The sequence below is a fragment of the Lithobates pipiens genome, unplaced genomic scaffold (genome assembly GCF_037356315.1).
Source record: "Lithobates pipiens isolate NorthernLeopardFrog02 unplaced genomic scaffold, aLitPip1_a1.2 Scaffold_8, whole genome shotgun sequence".
In the NCBI taxonomy this organism is placed as follows: domain Eukaryota; kingdom Metazoa; phylum Chordata; class Amphibia; order Anura; family Ranidae; genus Lithobates; species Lithobates pipiens.
The window spans coordinates 90,488,349-90,510,952 of NW_027507903.1; the positions used below are offsets into that span (position 1 = coordinate 90,488,349).

Consider the following 22,604-nt stretch of genomic DNA (forward strand, 5'->3'; position numbering starts at 1 on the left):
TGGCAAGGCCTGTCCTGAGTGGACTCTGTCCTGGTAAACCTTGCTGCAGCTCAGTTTTAGGGTCTTGGCAATCTTTTTATAGCCTAGGCCATCTTTATGTAGAGCAACAATTCTTTTTTTCAGATCCTCAGAGAGTTCTTTGCCAGGAGGTGCCATGTTGAACTTTCAGAAGCCAGTATGAGAGAGTGAGAGCGATAACACCAAATTAAACACACCTGCTCCCCATTCACACCTGAGGCCTTGTAACACTAATCAGTCACATGACACCGGAAAGGTAAAATGGTTAATTGGGCCCAATTTGGACATTTTCACTTAGAAGTGTACTCACTTTTGCTGCCATCGGTTTAGAGATTAATGGCTGTGTGAGTTATTTTGAGGGGACAGCAAATTTACACTGTTATGTTAAGTTGTACACTCATTACTTTACATTGTAGCCAAGTGTCATTTTTTCAGTGTTGTCACATGAAAAGGTATAATAAAATATTTACAAAAATGGACATGTCAAATCAGAGAAATAAAAAAATCCTATGCGTGATCTGAGAATCTGCAAGCTCTGCCTCAATATCTGTGTTGCAGAGAGTAGTGACAGACTGACCCGGGCAGCCAAAGTGCTGGAGCAGCTCACAGGGCAGACACCGGGCAGACTCCAAAGCTTGTTACACTGTGAGATCTTTTAGAATTAGGAGATATTAAAAAATTGCAGTTCACTGTACTGTCAGAGGAGCCAAAGCAGAAGAGATTTTAGAGAAGGGGCTTAAGGTCAGAGAATATGCGCTGATGAAGAATAACTTCTCTGAAACAAGAAATTTAGGGTTTGGTATCCAGGAGCACATTGATCTGGGGATTAAATATGACCCAAGCATTGGAATCTGGATTTCTATGTGGTCCTTGGCCATATAGGCTGTAGCATCGCTGAAAAAAAGCGCAAGACTGGCATCATTGGTGCCAAGCATCGAACTGGCAAAGAGGAGGCCATGCGGTGGTTCCAGCAGAAGTATAATGGCATCATTCTCCTTGGAAAGTGAGCTGCTTCAGTTTCTAAAAAATCAATAAAATTTCTGACAAAAAAAATTACAAAAATGTGAGGGGTGTACTCATTTTTGTGAGATACTGTAAATGTAGCTCACAAATTTAAGACATGGCGAACTTCCCATCAAAGGAACAGGTCTAAGCATATGCACATAATGGAATCGATTTACGTAAGGCAAATAGATTGTTCGCTTTGCAAGGGAAATTGTACTTTACAAGGGAATATACTCCAGAGCTTATTGAATGTGGTGAAGTTACTCTAAGCAAAGAATACCCAATCACATCCAAGGAAAAGAAACATAAGCATTTTTGCATGTACATGATTGGATGATGGAAGTTAGCAGAGCTACATCTTATTCACTAAGTTCTGCGGCAGATTACTTTGCAAAGTGCACTTTTCCTTGCAAAGTGAACAGTCTATTTGCCTTTAGTAAATCAATCCTAATTACTTATTCAGCTGCATTTAGAGATCTTTAAAACTTTGAGTTCTTTAACCAGTTTCCAATCGTCTCATGTAGATTTACTGCGGCACCATGGCACCGCTTCGTGAAAACACGTACGGTACAGGGTCACCTTTAAAAGCTGCCAGAGGGGGCACGTGCGCCGCCGCTGGTCACACACGCGCACTGCACGGCAGAGGGCCCAATACGGATGGCCAGAGGATGTGATCGCCGCTGGCTATGCGCAATCACGTGCATGAGAGCCAGCATGGGGATTTGTGTATTTAAGCACACAAGTCCCTGTTCTGTCAGGGGAGAGGAGACATATCATTTGTTCCTTCTAAGTAGGAACAATGATATGTCTCCTCCCCCAGTCAGTCCTATCCCCATACAGTTAGAACACATCTAGGGAACATGTATTTAACCCCTTTATCTGCCCCTAGTGTTAACCGCTTCCCTACCAGTGACATTTACACAGTAATCAGTACATACATATAGCTCTGATCGCTGTATAAATGTCAGTAGTCCCAAAAATGTGTCAAAGGTAGGGATGAGCCGGACACCCCCCAGTTTGGTTCGCACCAGAACCTGCGAATGGACCGAAAATTCATACGAACTTTAGAAACCCATTAAAGTCTATGGGGCTCGAACGTTCAAAATCAAAAGTGCTAATTTTTAGGCTTGTGCAATTCGTTTCGTAACACATCGAAATAAAAAAATAACGAATTACAACGAATACGAAAGAAATATAACAAATGAATTTGAATGAATTCGACATGATTCTGTAATTCTTTAAAGATCTAATGAAACAAAAGGTCAGCTCAAAGTAAATCTTAGCCCTTGTACACGCGGTCGGAGATTCCGACGGAATGTGTCCGATCGGACCGTATTGTCGGATAATCCGACTGTATGTGGTCTCCATCGGACTGTTTCCGTCGGAATATCCAACGGACCAAGTTTTCCAACTTGTCTATAAAATTTTCCAACAACATGCTTCGATTGGACATACTCCGATCATGTGTAGTGCCACGCATGCTCAGATCAAATTCCTAGACCAAAGCTATTGGCTACTAGCCTGAACGAAATAACGGCATCACGTTATGTACAATGGGATTTTTCAACAACTTTGTCCGACTGTGTGTATGCAACAGTTTCGGACAAAATCTGTCGGACAAAATCCAACGGATTTGGTTGTCAGAATGTCTGACTGTGTGTAAAAGGGCTTATAAATCCAATCAGCTAATTAATTTTGTGCCGGAGGATGGATTACTGGCAAAGTGCATTCCTGAGAACTGAGTGAGAAGGGTGTCGTATTGTATTTGAGCCGGGGAGAAGAGACGTTGTCATTGTGTGTGTTAAAAGTTTCAATAAACAAACGACTTTCCAAACTACGAATCATTATCACGAATGTCTATACATACATAAATAGCTAATTTCAACGAATACGAACAAATTAATTCGACACTCTACGAATAATAACGAATTATCCGAAAGCATATTAACGTAACATAACGAATATAACAGAACAAAATGATGTATTTTACGAATGACAACGAACCAAAACTAAACAAAATTTTCCGTTGTGCACAAGTCTACTAATTTTAAAGGCTAATATCCAGGGGGCGTGGCCGGAAGCCGAGGTGGACGGACGCACTGGAGAAGAGCTCCGTGTATCCCCGTCTCTATCCACCTCCATCCGTGCTCAGGATCGTCCGCCGAGGCCCTGAAAAGGCTCATCCTGAGTGGGGAAGCCGCCCGGCTCGGTTTGCGGGCAGAATTTTCGCTCCACGGCGCTCTCACCATCCGCGGCCTAGTGCACGGCCGGCGCCACAGCGGGAGTCCCATCGCCGCCATCTTGCGGCCTACATCCTCCGTCAGGCCCTGCTGGAATCGGGCTCCATCGGACAGACTGGCGCATCTGCCCACCGCACGACCACCGCGCGTACCGGAGGCTGAGCACACCGACAGCAAAAAGCCTACAGCGGACTGTCAGGCAGTGTCGAGGAGAGGCAGCTCTTCAGTCTCCTGGTGAGCTCCGGTGGCCATCTTGCTACACCCAGGGCCTAAGGTGAGGAAACACCCTGGGAGTTTATTGTTACAGTTACCCCCGCTGGCCTGGCTCTGAACTCTGAACACACAGGCAGGGCAACAGACCTCTGTCTCCCCCCCCTACCACTACCCTCAGCTGAACACTGAGGCTCTAGCCTGGCTGGCGGCCATGTTGGGACTCCCGAGGCCTTTTCAGTGAGCACTGCTCCTATCTCCTTCCCTGATCCCTCAACTTCACCAGCTTATCCTACCCCCCTGGAATCCTCTTCCTCATCTAGAGGCCCCATGTCACCCTCTACACCCGTGTGGTCCCTCTACCTCATGTGCTTCATTCTCTGCTGTGGGGGCCGCACATCTGGCCCCATAGGATGAGAGCCATGTAACTATTATATGTCAACCTAAGCCGCCTTCCTACTCCCCCTACAATGCATAACCAGCATCTTTACAACGGGGGACAGCACAACTGTCTGACATCTAGTCCAAACGCCTCATGGTGAAATACGGGCCAAAACATCCCACTCAGTCTCAATCTCTGGACCTGCGACCCTCACAGACACTTGATCGCTTTCTGAGCAGACCTACATCCCCTTCCCCACCATTGACAGCCACCCTGTCTGCACAAACGCCTTCTCAAGCTGTGGCGCAAAACACTTCTCAGCTTTCCTCGGACGCCACACCAGAAACAATGGCCACCCCTGTCACGGTAGAAGTCCTTGATGACAAACTTAAGGCCCTCCTGCAAGATCTGACCAGCAACGTCTCTAAAGAAATGGGAAAACTAGCACACGAACTGCGGGGAAAGTTAGCTCAAATCGGTGAGTGCACCGATGTCTTGGAAACGAACTTTGATGATCTGATACAATACGGTCACATCTTGGAAGAGGACAATGCTGGCTTGAAACAATCAATTTCCCAGCTTCAATCCCAGCAAGAGGACTTGGAGAACAGGGAACGCCGTCAAAATTTACGTATCAGAGACGTGCCGGAGACCGTTAGCGAGGGAGAGATTAGACCTTATCTTCTCAGCTTGTTCAATGTGGTGGCCCCCCGGATTCCGGACATTGACTGGAGACTGGATAGGGCACACAGATCCCTGGCCCCTAAGCCCCCAGCAGGTGCCAACCCCAGAGATATTATAGTACGCTTTCATTACTATGATAGTAAAGAGGCTTTAACAGTGGCTATCCGCAACAAAACCCGCTAAGAGTTTAAGGGGGCGAAGATACAGATTTTCAGCGATCTATCCCCGATCACACTTGCCAAACGTAGAAGCTTCCGACCAGTGACCACGCATCTACAGAATCATCAACTCCCGTACCGATGGGGTTTCCCCTTCCGCCTGTCAGCCTCAAAAGATGGAATTCAATACTCCATGAGAGACTTACAGGAAAGCGAAGCATTTATCCGCAGCCTTGGTCTTCCACCGATTCCAGATGAAGACCCCACTCCTCTTCCCATGACGCCTAAACCCACTTCCATCCCAGGATGGCTCTGGACTCCCGCTCGGCAGAAGTCACAGAAGAACTTTTCTACCCCTCAACGCTCTCCGTTTGCCAGACATCCTCCTTGAGATGGACCCATCCCCCACACCCTGGTTGGGATTGGCATCAGCCCATGTGTCACCATGTTTCCCCTGTTCTGGGGCTAGCCTTGCCCGGAATTATGGGTTTTCATCACTCATATGGACTAGAGTTAAGTTAAATAGCTTTTTCTTTGGCTATCTTTAGACGCTGATGGAAGGCGGCGAGGGGAACCACTCCAGATGAGATGGAACCCCTTGTGTGCCTCCTTTTGTTCCGCGGCCTTGGTCGTGGACTCCTGGGTGGTTTTTACCCCCCATGCTCTTTTTCTCCAGTTTTTTCTTTTTTTTTCTTGTTATAGGCCTTTTTTTTGGCCTATTTGCTATTTTTGACTTACATTGCTCAAGGTTTTGTGTAGCCTTTTTCCTTATACTTGATGTTACATGCATACGTCTGCTTTTATCCCACAGGATACACCATGATATATATTGCTTAGTTAATTCATACGGGTACTTTTGGTCAATACGTATTTGTTATGCTTACATTGCACTAATGCCAATCCATGAAGATGGCTTTAAGGTTTCTTACTTATAATGTTAAAGGCTTGAACTCTATTCACAAGTGCTGGTTGGCTCTGAAAGAGTTCAAATCTTCTGCTGCAGACATAGTCCTGGTCCAGGAGACTCATTTCCGTCCCGGGGGTTCTCTTAAATTTGCTGCTAAACACTTTCCAAATTCTTTTCTGGCTTCTGACCCCTCTGACAAAGCAGGGGTTGCAATCCTGATTAAGAAATCCTGCCCGCTAAGGGTAAAATCTTCATTTATAGATCCCCGTGGTAGATATATCCTCCTGGACTGCGAATATCTCTCACGCTCTCTTACTGTGATTAATGTATACGCTCCTAACTCGGGCCCAATCCAATTTCTTTCTGACTTATTGGACAGCTTAGGCAAATACGCTCAACCCTTCATGATCGTAGGGGGGGATTTCAACATGATCATGTCTCCTAGGAGAGACAGACAGACACTTTTTCCTTCCAATCCCTCATCTAAAGTGGAACGTCAGTCCACCGCATTTCGCAAACTAATCAGAGCCCATAACCTGTTGGACATATGGAGAATCAAACACCCCACTAGCAGACAATTTTCTTTTTTTTCCCCTCCACATAAGATGTACTCCAGACTTGACCACCTTTTTATAACAGCACCTTTACTGACATCGGCGGTGGCGTCGGAGCTAAACCCCATTACATGGTCGGATCATGCCTCGGTTCAGCTTGACTTGGCACTTGCCTGCTCCATGCTGAGAACTTGTCATTGGAGACTCAATGACTTTCTCCTCCGCAACCCCATTGTCGAGGCTCAACTGTCCCCAAATCTATCAGAATTCTTTCAACTGAATGAGGGCTCAGTGGCGGAGGTGTCTACCCTATGGGAAGCCCACAAGGCGTTTTTTAGAGGTGCGTGCATCTCTGCCGGCTCCCGCTTAAAGCGGGACTCGGCAGCCCAGAGACAAGACATCCTCTTGCAGCTCCGTAAGGCTGAAGATTTGCTTCTGGCTTCCCCTACGCTAAACCGCCTATGCACAGTCACAACCCTCCGTGAGCGTTTGAGATCACTAGATATGCAAAAATGTTCTAGGGCCCTAATTTGGGCAAAGCAGAAATGTTATGGGTTCGCTAACAAGCCCCATAGGATGCTAGTAAACAAGCTTAAACCGCGTCCTTTTCAATCTTATCCTGAACTCCTCCTTCAGGCCGACGGCTCCCCGACCCATTGTCCTTTGACGATGTCCAAAGTTTTTGGCTCGTTTTACGACAAGCTGTACAACTGTTTAGCTTCTGACCCTAAACACTTATTCACTCAAGAGGCTTTTGATTCTTTTTGCTCCCCTTTAAAGTTGCCTAAACTATCACCGTCACAGGTAGCCACCCTTAATGCAGATATCTCGACAGAAGAGTTAGCGGCAGTAGTAAAAGACCTGCCCTTACATAAGTCTCCTGGGCCTGATGGTCTACCATATCAATATTACAAGACTTTCCTTCCCATCCTCAGCCCCCACCTATTAAAGCTCTACTCCTCCTTACAAAAAGGGGTCAAAAAGGGGTCACTCCACATTCGCAATTTCTACACGCTCATATCACAGTCCTTCCGAAACCGGGCAAATCCCCATCCCTGCCAGATAATTACAGGCCCATTGCCCTACTTAACTCGGATTACAAAATCTTTACTAAAATCTTAGCCAACAGACTTTCTTCCATAATCCCCACCCTTGTTCATAACGATCAAGTGGGTTTCGTTTTAGCCAGACGTACCATTGATCTAATTGACATGCTTGATAAAACCTCTCGCTCTGCCCTTATTCTCAGCCTAGATGCCCAAAAAGCTTTTCTTTCAAAACATTTTTATTAGCAAGTAATAAAATAATTACACAGTACGATATAGATTTTGTGCATGCGAAAAGATTCGGTGTACAAAAAGTAAGCAATAACAATGGGACACAGTCCCTATAAAACAACATCAAAGAGAACAATGGTTTATGCAGTTCGGATTATAAAGGAGAGTAATACTCTAATTAAACAGTCAAGTGTCATATAATCCGGGATCACCAGGGGAGGTAAAGAAGGTGACTCCCCGGACTAAGATCTATACGTTAGCGTAGAGTACAGGTACTGCGAGTGCCGCGATTTTCGGCAATAGGGGGATAGGATAGTGATAGAAGTTAGACTAGGAACAAGCAAAGGAATAAAGGAAGCAAAAGAGAGGAGAGGGAAGTAGAGAAGGAGAGAGAGGCTGTGGATCAACCGGCCCGCAAGGTCGAGGTCTAGGCCAGGGGGTAGAAAGTGTGCGATCCATGGCTGCCAGACCTTACGAAATTGGGGCATGCGATCTAAAATTTTCGCCTCAATTTTACAGTGAATCTTTGCTTGCGTAACCCTATTTTTAACTTCGGGTATAGGGAGTAAAGGCGTCTTCCAAGCCCTAGCAATCGTTTGCTTTGCAGCCGTTGTAAGTTGGAGAAATAGGGACAATTGGTTTTTAGTGCAATTGTGGGGTGCAAGATTAAGTAAGGCTAGAGTTGGATCGGGTGGTATAGGGCATCCCAGAAGTAAGGATGCTATCTGGAATATAGCTGTCCAGAAACTTTGAACAATAGGACATGTCCACCAGATATGCAAATGAGTGCCTGCATCAGCACAGCCTCTAAAACAAGAGGCAGGATAACCCGGGACAAATTTAGCTATCCTAATGGGGACCAAATACCACCGCATGAGAACTTTAAAATTTGCCTCAGTGGCTACAACATTTTGAGAGGCTTTACAAGTATTGGACCATATTTGCGACCATATATCATCGTTGTAATCTATATTAAGGTCCGCAGACCATTTTGAGGTGTAGGGTGGGAGGGGAGCAGGCAAGGAGGTGAAATGAGAATACAACTGAGAAATAATGCCCGGCGCATGTGGGTCGGAGTCGCATATTTTTTCGTAGGTTGACATATATTCTTGTACATTATCAAATTTAGGTACCGAGTTTACAAAATGGGAAATTTGTAAGTATCGAAAGCATTCCTTATTGGGGAGTCGGAATTGAGCTTGTAGGGTAGGGAAGGGTTTGATCGTACCATACTTTGTAAGATCACAAATTCGGTCCAGACCTGCCCGAGACCAGGCCTCAAATAAGCCCGGCTCGGAGAAGGCTGGGCCAAATAGGGGGTGTCCAAAGATAGAGAGCAACGGTAAATGTTGTGATTTAAGGTGAAAAAGCTTGTGATTCATATCCCAAACTTTAATTGAGTGCTGGGTTATCGGGTTGGCGAGTTTACCTCTTTGCGAGGAGGGTAGCCATAGAAGATTGGCTATATTAATAGGGTGAGCATCTATGGCCTCAAGACTAACCCAAATCGGTATTTCAGATTTAGCATGATATAGAGTGAGCTGGGCTAGCTGGGCCGCGTTGTAGTAGTAACGGAAATTTGGTACGCCCAATCCACCCTGAGTTTTGTGACGATAGAGCGTAGACTTAGAGATTCTGGGTCTAGTTGGCCCCCATATGTATTTGAAAATTTTGCTTTGTACAAGGCGATGATAATAGGGTGGTATTGGGGTTGGAAGGACACGGTATAAGTAGAGTAATTTAGGTAGCACCGTCATTTTGACTGCCACGACCCGACCTAGCCACGAAACACAGAGCGGTTGCCAGGCAGCCAAAAGATTTGTCAACTTTCGGAGCAGGGGTAGATAATTATATTGGAATAGATGGGAGGGATTAGCTGTCAGGTGTATGCCTAAATAGGGAATTGAGATCGAGGACCACTGAAAGGGAAAGTTATTGCGTAACCTATCACGTTCTCCTGCAGGCAGAGATACATCAATGGCTTTAGATTTAGATTGGTTGACTTCCAGTCCCGATATCCCCGCAAAATTGTCCAATATTTTACATAAATTAGGAAGGGTAGTGTGGGGGGAAGTTATAAATAGGAGAGCATCATCTGCAAATAGACAGATTTTATGGGTGGTAGATGCTACTTCTAACCCCTTAATATTTGGGTCAGCTCTAATCAATGCTGCCAAGGGCTCTATAGCTAAGGCAAATAGTATGGGGGAGAGGGGGCAACCCTGCCTCGTCCCCCGGTGGATAGGGAAGAATTCAGATCGGAAACCCGCATACTGAACATAAGCTCGAGGTTGAGTATATAAGGCCGTTATCCAGCTTAGAAAGTGAGGACCGAAACCCCAGTAACGTAGGATATATTGTAGATACGGCCATGATACCGTGTCAAACGCTTTGCGTATGTCTAGTGAGAGCAAATGCATGGGGATATTCCGAGATTTAGCAAGATGTTGAAGAAGAATGACCCTTCTGATGTTATCGCTGGCTTGTCTACGGGGGATAAATCCTACCTGATCTTTATGTATTAATTTCCCTATCAGGGGATTCAGGCGAAGAGCAAGGACTTTGGCAAGAATCTTAATGTCGACATTAAGTAATGTTATTGGCCTAAAGTTAGACCATTGGGTGTTGTCCGTGTTTGGTTTAGGAATCATGGAGATAATAGCCATTAAAGTATCTCTGCCAAGAGATTGCTGCTGGAGAAGAGAGTTAAATGAATTAGTAAGAAGGGGGGAGAGCGTATGCGCAAATTTCTTATAATAGGTCGCCGGGAGCCCGTCGGGGCCTGGTCTTTTATGGGGTTTCAGGGATTTGATGGCCGCAAGGATCTCCGTCGTAGAAATGGGGGCATCTATTGATTCACGGTTAGTAGCTGATAAATGGGGAAGAGATGCCGCTTGCAGAAGTGAGTCGGCTCGGGAACTAGAAAAGGGGGTTCCGGGTTCGTATAACTTAGACAGTCGTGATTTGAACTCAGATAGAATTTTGATAGGGTTACTGGTCAGGCCACCTCGATTAAGCTTTAGTCTAATGAGTTTAAAAGACCTTTCAGGTTGTCGCAATCGCATGGCTAGGAACGTGTCAGGTTTGTTTGCCTTAGTGTATACCGTGTGGGCCGTTTTACGTATTGCTTTATCTGCGTCCTCAGCTAACAGTAAGTCCAAGGCGAGCTTTGTTTTTTCCAGGGTAAGTCTGTTGGCTTCTGATGGGGTAGCTTGGAATTGGAGAAAGTGACGCTGAAGATCCTCCTCCAAGTGTTGTATTCTATGTCGCCTATCTCTATTGAGGTGGGAAGATACCGAGATGCAGGTGCCACGTATGACTGGTTTGTGAGCTTCCCAAAGCAGAGTTGGGGATATACCCGGTGTGGCGTTAGTGGATACGTATTCATTTAGTGCTACTTGGATATCAAGACAGTAGGATTGGTTGGATAGTAGGGTTTCATTCAAGGACCAAGTCCTGTCAGTGTTACGCGGGAGCATTGAGGTTAGGGTCGTGATCACCGCGCAGTGATCTGACCATGTGATCGGCTGGATGTGAGAATGTAAGAGAGTGGGTGTAGAAGATACCTTAATAAAAATGTGGTCAATTCTAGAAAAAGATTTGTGGGGATTTGAATAGAAGGTATAATTCCGCTTAAGAGGATTACATTCCCTCCATGTGTCCACCAGGGCTGCTTGTCTAAATTGTGTGCGCAATTGTTGCGATGGGGAGAAATGCTCAGATGTGTAAGGCCGCGTACACACGGGCGGACTGTTCGCCCAACCTTGTCCGCTGAACAGTGTTTGGGCGGACAGTCCGCTCGTGTGTGGGCTTTCAGCGGACAGTTTCAGCGGACAGTTGGACGGACAAAGTTTTTCGGAAATTCCGAAAAACTGTCCGCTGAAACTGTGTTTGAGCGAACAGTCCGCCCGTGTGTGGGCTTGTCCGCTGTACTTTCGAAATGAGCGGACTGTTCCCGCTCGGAAAGTCCGCCCATTTCGAGCGCGTGTACAGGTAGGCGGGGCCCGCGAAGGAGACGTCGCGGGCTCCGCCGCCTGGAATGGGCTTAAAGGGGAACCCCAACGCCGAAAAAAATCGGCGTGGGGGTTCCCCCCAAGTCCACACCAGACCCTTGCCCGAGCACGCTACCCGGCCGGCCAGGAAAGGGGGGCGAGCGAGCGCGCCCCCCCTCCTGAGCCGTACCAGGCCGCGTGCCCTCAACATGGGGGGATGCCTTGGGGAAGGGGGGGGCCGCGCGCCCCCCCCACCCCAAAGCACCTTGTCCCCATGTTGATGAGGACAAGGGCCTCTTCCCGACAACCCTGGCCGTTGGTTGTCGGGGTCTGCGGGCGGGGGGCTTATCGGAATCCGGGAGCCCCCTTTAAGAAGGGGGCCCCCGGATACCGGCCCCCCACCCTATGTGAATGAGTATGGGGTACAATGTACCCCTACCCATTCACCTGTGAAATAAAGTACAAATAAAAACACAACACAGGGGGAAAAAATATTTTATTGCACAGCCGGGGGTCTTCCGTCTTCGGGGGTCTTCTCGCCGGACTCCTCCGCTATGTGTGTGTAGCTCTTTTGCCAGCGGAGGAGTCCGGCTTTCTTCCTCCCCGCCGCCGGCCTCTTCTCCCGACTTCGGGGGTCTTGTCCCCCTCTTCGGTTCTTCTGCCGGGCCACCGCGCCTGGTCCGGTGGCCCGGTCTTCTGTCGCCGTCTTCCGTTCTTCTGTCGCCGCCTTCGGTTCTTCTGCCGGGCCACCGCGCCTTCTTGTAGCTCTTTTACAGGCGGTGGCCCGGTCTTCTGTCGCCGTCGCCGCCTTCCGTTCGTGTTCTTCTTCTTGTTCTTCTTGTTCTTCTCCTGGAGATGTTGACTCGACGAGCTCTCCGGCCGGAATGCCGGGGACGCGCTGTGCGGTCACTTATATAGTGACAATGGGGCGGGGTCACATGGTATATGTCACATGGGTTGGTCACATGGGTTGATGTCACATGGGGACTATGACATCGTAAGGGGGCGGGGTCACCATGTGACATCAACCCATGTGACATATACCATGTGACCCCGCCCCATTGTCACTATATAAGTCACAGCGCAGGGCGGCTCTGGCATTCCGGCCGGAGGGAGCGACGTGTCAACATCGCCTGGAGAAGAACAAGAAGAACAAGAACGGAAGGCGGCGACGGCGACAGAAGACCGGGCCACCGCCTGTAAAAGAGCTACAAGAAGGCGCGGTGGCCCGGCAGAAGAACCGAAGGCGGCGACAGAAGAACGGAAGACGGCGACAGAAGACCGGGCCACCGGACCAGGCGCGGTGGCCCGGCAGAAGAACCGAAGAGGGGGACAAGACCCCCGAAGTCGGGAGAAGAGGCCAGCGGCGGGGAGGAAGAAAGCCGGACTCCTCCGCTGGCAAAAGAGCTACACACACATAGCGGAGGAGTCCGGCGAGAAGACCCCCGAAGACGGAAGACCCCCGGCTGTGCAATAAAATATTTTTTCCCCCTGTGTTGTGTTTTTATTTGTACTTTATTTCACAGGTGAATGGGTAGGGGTACATTGTACCCCATACTCATTCACATAGGGTGGGGGGCCGGTATCCGGGGGCCCCCTTCTTAAAGGGGGCTCCCGGATTCCGATAAGCCCCCCGCCCGCAGACCCCGACAACCAACGGCCAGGGTTGTCGGGAAGAGGCCCTTGTCCTCATCAACATGGGGACAAGGTGCTTTGGGGTGGGGGGGCCGCGCGGCCCCCCCCTTCCCCAAGGCACCCCCCCATGTTGAGGGCACGCGGCCTGGTACGGCTCAGGAGGGGGGGCGCGCTCGCTCGCCCCCCTTTCCTGGCCGGCCGGGTAGCGTGCTCGGACAAGGGTCTGGTGTGGACTTGGGGGGAACCCCCACGCCGATTTTTTTCGGCGTTGGGGTTCCCCTTTAAGCCCATTCCAGGCGGCGGAGCCCGCGACGTCTCCTTCGCGGGCCCCGCCTACCTGTACACGCGCTCGAAATGGGCGGACTTGCCTCCGCCTTACGTGGGCGAGTCCGTTCATTTCAAAAGTTGAGCGAACTGTTTGCCCAACCTTGTTCGTCAAACAGTCCGCTCGTGTGTGGGCAAGTCCGCTCATGCAAATTTTGAGCGGACTGTTTGATGAAACTGTTTGCCGAACAAGGTTGGGCGAACAGTCCGCCCGTGTGTACGCGGCCTAAGGGGATTTGTCCAAATGAGGATGTAGGGCAAGGTTAGTGTCACCACAAAGGAACAAAGCTCCTTTACTGTGATCTTTAATTACTCGTAACAGGTGTGAAAAAAAGGGATTGGGGTTTGTGTTAGGGGCGTAGTAAGATACAAAGGTGACCTCTGTGTCCTGTATATGACCTGAAATAATCAGATAGCGGCCCTCAGGGTCCCTGATTTCAGAGGTTGGGGAAAAAAGAAGGGAGTGATGAAATGCCAAGAGGACTCCCCTATGTTTAGAAGTAGCGGAGGCAGTTTAAACTTGGGGGAATTTGGTATGAAAGAATTTGGGGGTGGACTTGGCAGCAAAGTGTGTTTCTTGCAAAGCTACTACACTAGCTTTAAGCGAGATAAATGTCCTGAAGGCCTTAACACGTTTGTTGGGAGAGTTAAGCCCTTTCACATTTAGGGACAAAATATTCAAGGGGGCCATGGGGACCAAAAAAGAAGCAAAGCATAAGAAAGTAACCCTGGGTCCGCGCGAGCCGATCCACCACAGCAAAGAGGAGAAGAAGAGTGAAGAGGTGAAGAGTTAGCCGAAGAAATTGGGAAGGAAGAAAAGAGTAGAGAGTAGTTGTGAGTAGGGGGAGAGGGTATTGTGCGGACCAGAAAATTCCGGTGCGCCCAATCAATGGGTGCAACGACCAGCGTACAAACCAACCAGACAACAGGAGGTTGCACCATCATGGGGGGGAGCAGTGACAGCTCACCGCCACAAACCAGACAGACAAATATAAACATTAGCCTTAAGAACAATACAACAAAGCTATAACACGGTTCTAAGATAAAACGGTATGTATAGAACCTCGGGTGTAGGTCACCAGGGCTTAAGGGGGATCAGTTAGGGGGGGGCGTGGGGCCAAGATGAGAACGCAGGGGGAGGAAAATGATCATTCAGGAATTAGGGAGGGTAGGGAGGGTAAGGGTCAGAAGGGAGATAGGGAGGGGAAGGGGGAGGGGGGGGTAGGAGAGAGGGGGAGAAGGCAAGAGGGGGAGGAGGGGTAAGGATATATGTTCAATTACTTATGCTATATTCGATAACTGCAGTGAGTTCAACCATGATAAGCAGTCTACAAGGTAAGTATCAATCATTGGGAGGTGAACACGGTTGCTTAGGATTAATAGCAAATATAAAGGTTGTTATTGAGGGGATCAAACAGGCAATAGAGTATATATATATATATATATATATATATATAAAAAAAAAAATTTTGAATGATCCCTCACCAGTACAGGGAAAAGTTAAAAAAAAATAAAAACAAAAAACAAACAACAAGGAAAAAGTAACAGGACCGAAAGTCTTCATCTCATTCTCTTACAGTTCGGGACTTTAGATGAAAAAATTTTCTCGAGGGAGGGTCCATGGTCTCTCGAGTATAAAGGTGGAACAGGAAAGACACCAAGGTGGTGTTCGTTAGAGACCGATGCAGACTTAAAAATGCGCCGGTAGAAAGAGCAGGACCTGGTGGCTACCAGGGCATAAAAGAAAAAAGGGGAAAAGTGGGGTCCAAGAAATTCAGCGGGGGACGAACACCTTAGGGCTAGGAAAGCCCAAACCGGAGGGGTGCTTTGGAGTGCCTCGTCGGAGTGTTGGTGGGCCCAAGAGGTCTTGCTGACTTCTCCTTGGGGTGGTCACATAAGGGTGTAAGGCTGCTCGGGCTGGGTTGCGAGGTAACGAAGTTTCAGCTGGAACGATCGGAGGAGGTGGTGTTAGGTTAAGACTCTCAAGAAGGCCTTGGAGCATGTCCGGTGTAGAACAAGTATGCTGTTGGCCTTGGTAAGAAAAATGGAGTGCGAACGGAAATCGCAAGGCGTACTTGATCTGATGTTGTTGGAGGATTTGTAATTGAGGCTTCATGGCACGTCGTTTTGCTATGGTCATCGGGGCCAGATCTGTGAACAACTGATATGCGTGGCCTTGAAATTGAAGCACATCCTTATTACGGGCTGCAGCTATAAGTTGTTCCTTCGTTCGGAAGAAATTAAGTTTTATTATTATGTCTCGTGGAGGGCCATCGGCTTGACAACGAGTAAGTGCTCTATGGACACGATCGAATTCCAACCGTTCGATCGGAATGGAGGGAGCCAGTTCTTGAAAGAGAGCAGTGGAAAAGGATTGAAGATCGTCAACACTTTCGGGGATCCCTCTTAAAAGAAGGTTCGATCTACGCGAACGGTTTTCAGTATCTTCAAGGCGGGAGAGTAAGGTAGCGTTCTCATCTCTAAGGGCTGCTTGTTCCTGGGCTAATTCACGAAGAGTTAGCTCGGTATCGTCCGCTCTCGTTTCCAGGTCGGCTGTCCGCTGGCCAAGATCTCGTATCTCCCGAGTCAGTCGTTCAGTAATCTGGTCAGATGTAGTTTTAAGCGCTTTTTTGAGCATATGTTCCATGTGTGCTAGGAAATCAGTCTGTGACATACCTGGGGCTGGTAAAGTTGGGGATGCCGGAGGGTCTATTTCGCTTTCCTCCTCATCACTGCTTCCCTGGTGCTGTGAATGGGCGCGCTGCTGCGAGGCAGCGAGGGCCTTCGCCGCCATTTTAGTGGAGGCGCGCTCGAGGGCTTCCTTGATGGGTTTTGACTTGTTTTTTCCCCGTTGGCCTGTTAAAACCACCCCGGAGGGGTGGCGTGCTGAAGCCCGAGGCTTTCCGCTAGCAGGAGAACCGATTGCAGGGTGGTAAGTGCTCCTTATTGTCTGGTATCGTGGCGGCGAGTACGGAGCTCTAGAGGAGAACGTCCGCCATGGTGAGCTCCACGCATGCGCCCCCGCCCAAAAAGCTTTTGATAGGCTTGGATGGCCTTACATGTTTGCCACACTTGCACACTATGGTTTTTCAGGCTCCTTTGTATTGGCTCTCCAAGCCCTTTATTCCCGCCCCACCTCACAAGTTCAATTGGCATCCTTCAAATCCCCAACATTTACACATAGCAATGGTACTAGACAGGGCTGCCCCCTCTCCCCCTTGTTATTTATATTGTGCCTCGAACCCTTGGCAGCACGTATCCGGGAAGACTCGGACATCAGGGGGGTCTCTTTACGTCAGAAAGAATATAAACTGTCCTTATTTGCAGACGACATATTGCTTACTTTAACTAAACCTCACACCTCACTCCCCAACCTCCACGCTCTCTTAGATACGTTCGGTAATATATCAGGATATAAAGTTAATACGGCTAAAACCGAAGCACTCCCCATTCACATCCCTCCCCCACTCCTCGTCGCTTTACGCAACACCTTCCCCTATCAGTGGCGCTCTGACTCACTCAAATATTTAGGCATCCATTTAACAGCGTCCTACCGCACACTATACCAGGCTAACTTTCTCTCTTTAATTTCAGAAACGCACAGTCTACTCCGTAAATGGATGGAATGTCCTTTATCCCTTTTAGGTAGGATAAATGTCCTCAAAATGGCTATACTACCTAAATTTTTGTATCTTTTCGAAACTTTACCAGTTGCCCTTCCCATGCCCCAGCTTCGAAGTATCCAGAGGGCCTTTACTAAATTCATATGGGGAGACAAAGCACATAGAATTGCCCATACGGTTGTCTTTGCTCCGCGCTCACACGGAGGTCAGGAAGCTCCCGATATTATACGATATTATTACGCGACTCATTTATCTACGACGGTCTCCTGGTCCTCTTATTTTGCGACGAGTCGGTGGGCAGAGATAGAGATGAGTATCACTGACCCTGTCCATCCTTGCTCTATGCTATGGTCTGACCTATCCTCTTTTATATCACAACACGACGTATCTGCCTTGCACCTATGCTATTTACTTTGGACATTTGGAAAAAATGCCACAAGAAATTCTCTCTCTCCTCCTCCTGTCCACCCCTTTTAAATGTTACTCACAACCCGGACATACCTGACAGCCTGTCCAAGGTGACTATGACCCCGTGGACTCAAGCAGGCATTTTCCAACTTCGCCACTTAGTTCCCCCAGTGACCCGCAAATTTTTACCTTTCCCAGACCTACAAAACAAATTCGACATTCCACAACGGTCCATTTTCACCTACCTTCAATTTAAACACTACTTTTGCTCCGTATCTCCTGCCATGAGCCTAGAGAAACCTAATGCCTTTGAAATTCTGTGTACTCAGGGCTCAAACCAGAAGGGTCTCATATCTGCTATTTACAGGATTCTTCATGACTCATTACCCCCTACTCTAGACTCTCACCTCTATATGCGGAAAATCCTACCCACTACTATTTCTCTCCCTCAGTGGCAGGAGATCTGGACTTCCATCTCCAAAGTTTCGAGATGTGTAGAGCAGAAAGAGACTGCTTATAAAGTATTGATGTTTTGGTATAGGACCCCCGAAGTTTTACATAAGTATGATCCCTCACTGTCTCGTTTATGCTGGAGGTGCCTACAGGATATCGGCACACACTTTCATATCTTCTGGGACTGTCCACGTATCACATCTTTTTGGTCTATGGTCCAATCCATTCTCCAATCAGTATTGAAAAGAGATATCCCACTGACTCCGACACATTACCTTTTAGGCCTTCCGATCCTAGATCTCCCTAAATATGCTAGAAAACTGATGGCTTTTATACTCCTAGCTGCCAAGAGAGTAATACCGGCTCATTGGCTCTCTCCTATACCTCCCACGCAAGCACATGTGGTCTCGTCCATTGCTCAAATGCGTAGGATGGAACATTTGACGGCAATAGTTCATGATTCCATGCCTAAATTTTCCAAGACATGGGATCCATGGGATGCCTCCATATTCAACCCAGAATCCTCTGCTGTCCCTACTGCCAGCCCTTTCTTAAGTAACCTTAGGGAGATTTGATATCCTGTTTACTGTATCATAAAGTATCAGACCAATAACGCCCATACTTACCCACACGTCTGGTTTTCAGTGTTTTTGCTCTTTCTATTTTCCCTTTTCAGGTATGCCATCACCATTGTGTACAGCTTCATGGTGTATCCTATCACTTAACCTATTTGTAACCTACAATATGGTGCCCTTACTATGTCTAACCAATGTTATTGACTACTGTACCGTATTTACAACATTTTTGTACTGTTTACAAAATTTTTTTTTCAATAAATATACATTTTAAAAAAAAAAGGCTAATATCCAAGTTATTGTCCTAGGTTTTGGGGACCCGGCTCCTGACCCGTGTACCAATGCAAAAAAAACTTTTAAAAAGGGCAGCTTTTTAGGGGGGAACTGATTTTAATGACGCTTAAAGTGAAAAAAAGGTGAAATATTCCTTTAAATATCATGCCTGGGGGGTGTCTATAGTATGCCTGTGAAGTGGCTCGTGTTTCCCGTGTTTAGAACAGCCCCTGCACAAAATGACATTTCTAACGGAAAAAAAAGTCATATAAAACTGCTTGCGGTTTTAATGTAATGTCTGGTTCTAGCAATACAGATGAAAATCATTGAGAAAAATGGCATGGGTAGCCCCCCTTCCCATTACCAGCCCCTTTGGGTCTTGTATGGATATTAAGGGGAACCCTGTACCCAAATAAAAAAAGGAAAGGTGTGGGGCCCCCAGGCCCTATGTACTCAGAACAGCAGTATACAGGCGGTGCAAACAAGACAGGGACTGTGTAGGTTTGTTGTGTTAATCTGTTTGTAATTTTGAACTGGTACATTTTTTAAGTGTAACTCCAGTCAAAAAAATCTATTTTTAAGCTTTTTGGAAAACATAGGGAAAAGGTTATCATCCCTGTATAATTTTTTTTGCCATCCGTCTTTTTTCATCTCACTTCCTGTTGTCTCCTTCTGTTTGCAAGTAGGAGACGTTTGTAAGTTGGATGTTTGAAAGTAGGGACCTGCCCTACATGCTCTACAGAAATTTGGGCCTAAGGTGTTGGTGTTGCCACAACACTGTAAGCCCTCAAAGTGACTCTTGGTGGGCGCTGGAATTCCCTGCTGTGAACTATTATATCAAGAATTGTAATTACATGCCATTGTTGAACAGTGGTAGAAAAATTGGGCCTTTGGTGGTGGTGGTGCTGGTGACACAACACTGTAAGTCCTCACAAATACTCTCGGTGGGTGCTGGAATGAGCCCTGCTGTGAAATATTATATCAAGAATTCTAATTACATGCAACTTTTAAACAGGGGCTGAAAAATTGGGCCTTAGGTACTGGTGCCACAACACTGCAACACCTCACAGAAACTCTAGTTAGAGAGCAGGAATGAGCCCTGCTGCAAAGTATTGCATAAAAATTTGTAATTACATGCCCTTTTCAAACAGGGGCTGAATAATTGGGCCTTAGGTACTGGTGCCACGACACTGCAACCCCTCACAGATACTCTAGTTGGAGTGCAGGAATGAGTCCTGCTGCAAAGTATTGCATCAAAAATTGTAATACACGCCCCTGTTAAACAGGGGCTGAAAAATTGGGCCTTAGGCACTGGTGCCACGACACTGCAACCCCTCACAGATACTCTAGTTGGACGGCAAGAATGAGCCCTACTGCAAAGTATTGCATCAAAAATTGTAATAACATGCCCCTGTTAAACAGGGGCTGAAAAATTGGGCCTTAGGCACTGGTGCCACGACACTGCAACCCCTCACAGATACTCTAGTTGGACGGCAAGAATGAGCCCTACTGCAAAGTATTGCATCAAAAATTGTAATAACATGCCCCTGTTAAACAGGGGCTGAAAAATTGGGCCTTAGGCACTGGTGCCACGACACTGCAACCCCTCACAGATACTCTAGTTGGAGTGCAGGAATGAGCCCTGCTGCAAAGTATTGCATCAAAAATTGGAATTACACACCCCTGTTAAACAGGGGCTGAAAAATTGGGCCTTAGCCACTGGTGGCGGCGCCCACAACCAAAAATGTTCTTCCAAGCTATCAGCAGGATCATTGAAGAGGAAGAGGATAGTCACTCATCATAACAGGATAGTCACTCAGCATCAGCATAGGCAGCCTTGAAGGGATCTGACATTTAAAAAAAAGTTATTCGGTTACATCAGCTTCAGGTGCTTGGTAGCTAGTGGTGATCCAAGATGGATTCATCTTTATGAAGGTCAGTCGATCAACCGAGTCGGTGGACAAGAGCACCCTGTGATTGAGCCTCCAGCAGCACTGAATGTGCGTTCTGAAAGAACGCTGCATGCAGGACAGGCCAGTAGCTCAATTGCATACTGTGCAAGCTCTGGCCAGTGATCCATCCTCAAGACCCAGTAAGCCAGAGGATTTTCGGTGGGAAAGGTGTCCAAGTCTGACCTTGCCCCTAGGTATTCCTGCACCATGTAAATCAGACGCTGGCGATGGGTGCTGGAACCGATCATACCTTGGGGCTGTGGACTAAAAAATTGTCTGAAAGCATCAGTCAGACGGCCACCTTCTCCACCGCTCCTTCTGACCCAGAAGATTTTTGGTGGGAAAGGTGCCCAAGTCAGATCTTGTCCCTAAGTATTGCTGCACCATGTAAAACAGACACTGGCAACGCATTGCACAGACCTTTCTGCAAAGCCTCCCGGAGATATATCATCCTCTGCTCCCTCTGTGAGATAAGATAAGATGCAAGATAAGGTCTGCAATCTTACCCTTGTACCATGGATCAAGGAGAGTTACCAGCCAGTGATGATCCCTCTCCTTAATCCACTGAATATGAGGATCCTTCCGCAGGCTTTACAGGATCCGGGAGGCGATGCAGCGTAGGTTAGCTGAGGCATTCGGTCCGGAGTCCTCTGGGTCACTAAGGACGACATGATCCGCAGCCACCTCCTCCCAGCCACGTACAAGTCCACGGGTTTCTTGGGACTGTAAATCATCCCTTAAAGACTGCTGCTGTTGATGCTGAGTGCCAGGCTCCACCTCCATGCTAACACAATCCTCCTCCTCCTCCTTGTCCTCTTCCTGTGTGATCAGCGGGACAGCAGGAACCCTGTCTGGATAAAGGGGGCCTTGAGAGGCAAGGAAGTCCTCCTCTTCCTGCCTCTGTTCTGCCTCAAGTGCTCTGTCCATTATCCCATGCAGCGTGTGCTCCAACAGGTGAACAAAAGAGGTGTTACTGATGCATGCACTGTCACTGCTCACCATCCTTGTGGCCTACTCAAATGGTGATAGGACAGCGCATTCATCCCTGATCATGGCCCACTGCCGTGTGGGAAAAAACTGAGCTCCCCAGACCCTGTCCTGGTGCCGTAGTCATACAGGTACTTATTGCCTGCCCCACTGCTGCGTGTGCAGCCACTGTAGCATGGCCAATGTTGAGTTCCACCTGGTGGGCATGTCACAGATAAGGGGGTTGTTGGCCAAATTCCTTTTGGAGCTCAGCCAGCCAAGCACTGGCATTATATGACCGGCGGAAATGAACACAGACTTTCCTGGCCTGCCTCAGGACATCCTGTAAGCCTGGGTACCTGCCCAAGAATTGCTGCACCATCAAGTTAAGCATGTGAGCCACACAGGGCACATGGGTCAGTTGTCCCTGTTGGAGGGTGGAGAGGAGGTTGGTGCCATTGTCACAAACCACCATTCCTGGCTTAAGCTGGAGTGGCATCAACCACCTCTCAACCTGCCACTGCAGAGCTGACAGAATATCTTCCTCAGTGTGGCTCCTGTCCCCCAAGCACGGCATGGCATCTTTTTGACTGCGCACTTGTGTAGCTCTTGAATGCCTACAGAGCACCGCTGGTATCGAGGACAAAGCACAGGAAGAGGCCATGGAGGAAGAAGAAGAGGGGGTGGAGGAGAGAGGTGTGTCACAACCAGTAGTAGCATTTTGGAGGCGTGGTGGCAGAACAACCTCCAACGCTACTGTACCTTGTCCTGCATCCTTCCCAGCTGCCAGAAGAGTGACCCAATGGGCCGTGAAAGATAGGTATTGTCCCTGTCCATGCCTGCTGGACCATGATTCAGTGGTAATATGCACCTTACCGCTGACCGCCCTGTCCAACGGGGCATGGACATTGCCTTCCACATGCTGGTAGAGAGCCTGAATCACCTTCCGTGAGAAAAAGTGGCGTTTG

General features: G+C 47.9%; 1 pseudogene; it reads left to right on the forward strand.

Annotated features, from left to right (window-relative positions):
* The first annotated feature begins 509 nt into the window (after positions 1-509).
* Positions 510-1,031, forward strand: LOC143960713 (large ribosomal subunit protein uL5 pseudogene; annotated as a pseudogene).
* The last annotated feature ends 21,573 nt before the right edge of the window (positions 1,032-22,604 follow it).